The sequence below is a fragment of the Pezoporus flaviventris genome, unplaced genomic scaffold, assembly GCF_033815535.1.
Source record: "Pezoporus flaviventris isolate CSIRO_AGI_PZ_B2104156 unplaced genomic scaffold, CSIRO_AGI_Pfla_v1 ptg000116l, whole genome shotgun sequence".
NCBI lineage: Eukaryota > Metazoa > Chordata > Aves > Psittaciformes > Psittacidae > Pezoporus > Pezoporus flaviventris.
The window spans coordinates 4,157,295-4,163,676 of record NW_026892664.1 but is presented as its reverse complement, the minus strand read 5'-3'; the positions used below and the strand labels follow the sequence as shown (position 1 = coordinate 4,163,676).

The 6,382-nt window shown below is 49.2% G+C and overlaps 1 pseudogene; it reads left to right on the top strand.

Annotated features, from left to right (window-relative positions):
* The first annotated feature begins 2,836 nt into the window (after nucleotides 1-2,836).
* On the top strand, nucleotides 2,837-3,823 carry LOC133282326 (olfactory receptor 5J3-like; annotated as a pseudogene).
* The last annotated feature ends 2,559 nt before the right edge of the window (nucleotides 3,824-6,382 follow it).

The following is a 6,382-nucleotide window of genomic DNA, read 5'->3' as shown; positions in this document are numbered from 1 at the left end:
GACAAGGATGCCGTGTGGGACAGTGTCGAACGCGTTGCACAAGTCCAGGTAGATGCCATCAACTGCTCTACCCCTGTCCATCAGTTCTGTAGCCCCATCATAGAAGGCCACCACATTGCTCAGGCAGGATTTCCCCTTAGTGAAGCCATGCTGGCTGTCACCAAGCACCTTGTTGATTTTCGTGTGCCTTAGCATGCCTTCGTGGAGAACCTGCTCCAAGATGTTGCCAGGCACAGAGGTGAGACTGACTGCTCTGTAATTCCCCGGGTCATCCATTTTCCCCTTCTTGAAAATGGGGGTTATATTTCCCTTTTTCCAGTCATTGGAACTTCACCTGACTTCCAGGATTTCTCAAATATGATGGCCAGCAGCTTCGCAACTTCATTCACCAGCTCCTTCAGGACCCGTGGATGCATCTCATCAGGACCCATGGACACGTGCACGTTCAGATTTTTAAGATGGTCTCGAACCAGTTCCTCTCCTACATTGGGCCCAAGGTCTTCATTCTCACAGTCCCTGCATCTGCCTTCCAAGACTTGGGTGGTGTGGTCAGAGCCTTTGCCAGTGAAGACTGAGGCAAAGAAGTCATTCAGAACCTCAGCCTTCTCCAAGTCCTGTGTCGCTAGTTTTCCCGAGAGCTTCCTGAGGGAGCCTACGTTCTCCCTTGTCTGTTTTTTATTTGCTATGTACCTGTAGAATCCCTTCCTGTTTTCCTTAATACCCCTAGCCAAGTTTAATACTAACTGGCCCTTAGCTTTCCTAACCTAGTCCCTAGCTTCCCGGACAACATCCCTGTACTCTTCCCATGCCACCTGTCCTTGCTTCCACCTATTATAAGCCTCTTTTTTCATTTGAATTTTCCTCAGGAGCTCCGTATCCATCCAAGGAGGTCTCCTGGCCCTCCTGCTGCACTTCCTTCTGGTTGGGATGCAACACTCCTGAGCTTGTAGCAGGTGATCCTTGAATATCAACCAAGAGTATTGGGCCCCCCTGCCCTCTAGGGCTGGATCCCATGGAACCTTCCGAAGCAGGTTCCTGAAGAGGCCAAAGTCTGCTCTTTTGAAGTCCAGGGCAGTGAGCTTGCTGCACACTCTTCTCACTGTCCTGAGGATCTCAAATTCAAGCATCTCATGATCGCTGCATCCAAGGCTGCCCTGGAGCGTCACATTTCCAACAAGCCCTTCCCTGTTGGTGAGCACGAGGTCAAGCATGGCACCTCTCCTTGTCGGCTCCTCTATTACTTGCAGAAGGAAGTTGTCTTCTACACAATCGAGGAACCTCCTGGATTGCTTGTGGTGGGCTTTACCGTCATTCCAACAGATGTCAGGGTGGTTGAAGTCACCCATAAGAACAAGGGCCTGCGAGCATGAGGCTTTTCCTATCTGTCTATAGAGTGCTTCATCCACAGGTTCTCCTTGATCAGGCGGTCTGTAACAGATCCCCACAGTAATGCCTCCCAGAGCTATATTCCCTTTAACCCTGACCCACAAACTCTCTGTGGACTGCTCACCTGCCCCCAGACAGAGTTCCATACTCTTTAGCCTATCCCTAACATAAAGGGCAACTCCCCCTCCCCGCCTGCCAGGCCTGTCCTTCCCAAAGCGCCTGTAACCTTCTATCGCAACACTCCAGTCATAGGAGCCATCCCACCATGTTTCTGTGATGCCTATTATATCATACCCCTGTAGACGTGCCCGCATCTCTAATTCCTCTTGTTTGTTCCCCATGCTACGGGCATTTGTATAGAGGCATCTGAGCCGAGCTCCAACTGAAGCCGGCTCATTGGCTGGAGTGCCTGGGATATCTCTACATTGCTCCAGGCATTTATTATAGGTGCTGGCAACTGACTGGGTGTGTTGGAATCGAATGATGCTCCCCTCCCCCAACACATCTAGTTTAAAGCCTTTTAATACCTGAGCTGGAGCAGGTAACAGAAGTTAAGTGCACTGACTCTCTGTTAGACTCATCTGCCACACTGAGGGGAATATTTCTCTCTGTGCTGGAACCTGACCAAAACTGCTAATAGTGATAGGACAAAGGAGAATGGGTTAAAACTTAAATAGGGGAAGTTTAGGTTGGATCTAAGGAAGAAGTTCTTTACTGTAAGGGTGGTGAGGCACTGGAATGGGTTGCCCAGGGAGGTTGTGAATGCTCCATCCCTGGCAGTGTTCAAGGCCAGGTTGGACAGAGCCTTGGGTGAGGTGGTTTAGTGTGAGGTGTCTCTGCCCATGGCAGGGGGGTTGGAACTGGATGATCTTAAGGTCCTTTCCAACCTTAACTGTTCTACGATTCTATTGACAGCAGTGTGTCAGCTTAGCCTATTTTTGCTGTCTAGGACAGGACTCTCTGCCCCAGTCTGCTAGGGAAACCTCCTGAGACTCGAGTATCTCACTCAATGAGTTGTTGTGGGCAGCTGGGGATCCAGCAATGCTGTATCAGAGCTGGGGTGATGGATTCAGGGCTCCTGGGGCATCACACTCAGATGTGTTTAGTCTTTCTCATGGAGCAAATGGAATGCACAGTCCCTTTTTCTGCCTCCCTAATGAAATGTGATGACCAGTTTGCAAGTTCTTCACTTCTTCTCCAGTTTTCAAAGATTGGGTTTGGGTTTTTAAAAGAAAAGGTCTGATTTAGCCTCATGATTTAGAGATTTCTGAAGGGCTTTTGAATGCGTTTCTCTGCCTGTGAAGATTCACCAAGAACCACAGTTAGATGTTGCCTCAACTATCAAATCTTTATTGTTCTAGTGTCCAGCCTAACGGAGTACATGCAAGCCACATGGCATTGCTCTTCCCTATTTCACTCCATCTTTCCTCCTTCCCGCAGGGATGCTGCCATGCAATACAGTAACAGGGCTGAAGGCAACCACACTGCAGTGACCCACTTCATCCTCCTCGACCTGACAAGCAAGCCCAAGATGCAGACTCCTCTCTGTAATCTTCTTCATGATTTATCTCATCACTCTCATGGGCAACCTTGGGCTGATGGCAGTGATCAAGACAAGCCCCCGGCTGCACACCCCCATGTACTTCTTCCTCTGCAATCTCTCTGTTGTTGATCTTTGCTACTCCTCTGTCTTTGCTCCAAAGCTGCTTCTTGCCTTCTTGGTGGAAAACAAAACCATCTCTTACCCTGCCTGCTTCCTGCAGCATTTCTTCTTCCTCATGTTTGTGACCACAGAGGTGCTCTTGCTGGCTGTGATATCTTATGACCGCTATGTAGCCATCTGCAACCCACTGCTCTACACGATTTCCATGCCCCACGGGGTCTATGTTCAGCTGGTGGCTGCATCATACATGGGGGAGGGGGGATTTTGAACTCCCTAATCCAAACCTGTTGCTTGCTGCTGTTGCCTTTCTGCGGTCCAAACACCATCAACCATTACTTCTGTGACACTAACCCTTTTCTGAAGCTCTCTTGCTCCAACAGCCACCTCAACGAGCTTTTGCTTGTAATTCTTCATGGGAGCATTTCCATATCTGTGCTGGTCCTCATCATCACCTCCTATGTATACATCCTTTTGTCCATCCTGAGGATTAGGTCTGCTGAAGGAAGGCACAAAGCCTTCTCTACTTGTGCCTCCCACCTCCTGACCGTTACCTTGTTCTATGTCCCTGCTGGGCTCAGCCACATGCAATCAGCTTCCAAGTACTCCCTGGAGACAGAGAAAGTCACCGCTGTGTTTTACACCCTCCTTGTCCCTATGCTCAACCCTCTGATCTACAGCTTGAGGAACAAGGATGTTAAAGATGCCCTTAGAAAAGCAACAGCAAATAACCTCATTGCGAGCTGCTCATTGACCAACCTGGTCCCAGTCGGTTGATAGAACTCCTCCTCTTTCCCTTTTTAACTCATTTTGTGTCAGCTGTCTGGAGGAGGAAGGAACTGAATGTCTTTACAGGAGCAGGTACAGCACATCCTAACCATGCTTTAAACTCTGCAGAGGCTCAGTGATGTTAAGCATCCCCTCAATATAGGTCTCTGATAAATATTCTCTTGTCATCTCTTGGGTTTTGTTTTTTTTTTGGGGGGGAAAGATGTGATATCATAGGAGGTGGCAAAAATAAGCCCATGAGGAATTTCCCTCTTCAGTTTAGCTTTAGAAGTTGCACTGATTCAAGCAGTGATTCATCCAGAGGCAAGTTCAAGGAGGGATGAAGGGTTTTGAGGAGGTACATCCAAAATACATCACTTTACTTTGGGCTAATGCAAGGAAATGCATAAAATCCCATTTGCTCCCAGAAGGATGTGCAGTGCAAAGTAAGGAAATGGGAGGAGAAGCAGAGCCACTGAGCTGCCAGAGGATGAGCATGGTAGGTGCTGTGATTGAGCATTGGGAAGATGCTAAATTGCTGTGTGACCAGAACATCCCAGGCTGGAGGCAGCAGAGCTGTGTCTGTCATCCTGCACCTTCCTTCCTACCACTGCAAACATCCAGCTCAGCCAAAGAGGTCTCAGAACTGTGTGGGTTGGAGGGAGCTTAAAGCCCACCTATTTCTAACCTCCTTGCTGTGGGCTTCATCTCATATCTGGTTTAGGAGAAGTAGCAGCTGAGAGTAGGATTTTCCCCTATTGCCAAGGATTTTAGTGTGATTGAATGTAATGACTTTCTGTTAGTTGGACATGGAAAACATGACTAAGCATACCCACTGTATGCTATACCTAGACTTCTAACTTCTTTTTCCCCCCTCAGAGGTAGGAGTTTGCATTTGAATGCCTGATGTAGAGTAAAACAAAATCTATCTGGAGCACCCAGTTGAACAGGGGTCATTTTCCCTAAGAGACAGACACAGACAAGGAGGGGGAGATGTTTATAACACTTAGTTTCCATTAGAGCTTGCCTTGTCCCTAGCTTGGACACCAGAGGATCTTGCCTCTCAATAAGAGTTGTTTGTGCTGTTTGCATGATGCAAGGTGCCTCAAGGGAGCAGCCAGGACCAGTTATTCCCAATGGGAAGGCGAGCTGGGAGCTGAAAGTGGCCACAAAACAGAGCACAGTCCCCGTGTGCCTGAGCACAGCAGCAGCTTCCTCTTATAGCCCAGGGGAAACTGAGAGTCAGGTTCATGGTTGCTACAGACCAGGAGCAAGCCCAGTTACAGCACAGCCCTGGAAGTGGGCCCACTGCCAGGACTGAGCTTAAATAGAGCCTGAGCCTATGTCAGAGGGTGTGTGAGAAGGACCCAGGTGATGCTGGCCATGGCAATTACTGTGGCTGCACTCCCTGATGTCTCAAGGAGAGGGGAACTGGGTTTTCCACCATGCAATGCCCTAAACACAGCAGCAGCTCTGCATTTAGCCTCCTCTGATGTATTCCTGTGTGCAGAGGATGAAAGAATGGAGCCGAAAGGAGCAAAGGGCTCCTTTATTGTGTTAATGAGAATCATCCCTCCTCAGTTATGCAAAATCATGGAATCATAGAATGGTTTGTGTTGGAAGGGAGCTTAAAGCTCATCCAGCTCCAACCCCAACACCTTCCACTGGAGCAGCTTGCTCCAAGCCCCTGTGTCCAACCTGGCCTTGAACACTGCCATGGATGGGGCAGCCACAGCTTCTCTGGAAACCCTGTGCCAGCGCCTCAGCACCCTCATAGTGAAGAATTCCTTCCTTACATCCAATCTGGATCCCCCCTGTTTCAGTTTGAACCCATCACCCCTTGTTTTTTCCTACAGACCCTGATGAAGAGTCCCTCTCCTGCATCCTTGTAGCCCCCTTCAGACACTGGAAGCTGCTCTGAGGTCTCCACGCAGCTTCTCTTCTCCAGGCTCAACAGCCCCAGTGTTCTCAGCCTGGCGCCATCAGGGACGGGAGCACCTCCCGTATGAAGACAGGCTAAGAAGGTTGGGGCTGTTCACCTGGACAAGAGAAGCCTGTGTGGAGACCTCATAGCAGTCTTCCAGTATCTGAAGGGGGTCTATAGGGATGCTGGGGAGGGACTCTTCATTAGGGACTGTAGTGATAGGAGAAGGGTAACGGGTTAAAACTGAAACAGGGGAAGTTTAGATCGGATATAAGGAAGAAATTCTTTAATGTGAGGGGGGTGAGGCACTGGAATGGGTTGCCCAGGGAGGTTGTGAATGCTCCATCCCTGGTGGTGTTCAAGGCCAGGTTGGACAGAGCCTTGGGTGACATGGTTTAGTGTGAGGTGTCCCTGCCCATGTCAGGGGGTTGGAACTGGATGATTTGAAGGTCCTTTCCAACCCTAACTATTTTATGATTCTAGGATTCTATAGACACCAAAACTGTATCAGAACTGCAGGGGATACCAGAGCTGTATTGAACCTTTGGTCCTTCCCTCAGATCTTCAAGCTCGCTTGGGATGAACAATTATCAACCAGGCAATGGAGACAGTGGTCACTGCCTTACCTCAAGGCTGAGCCTCCT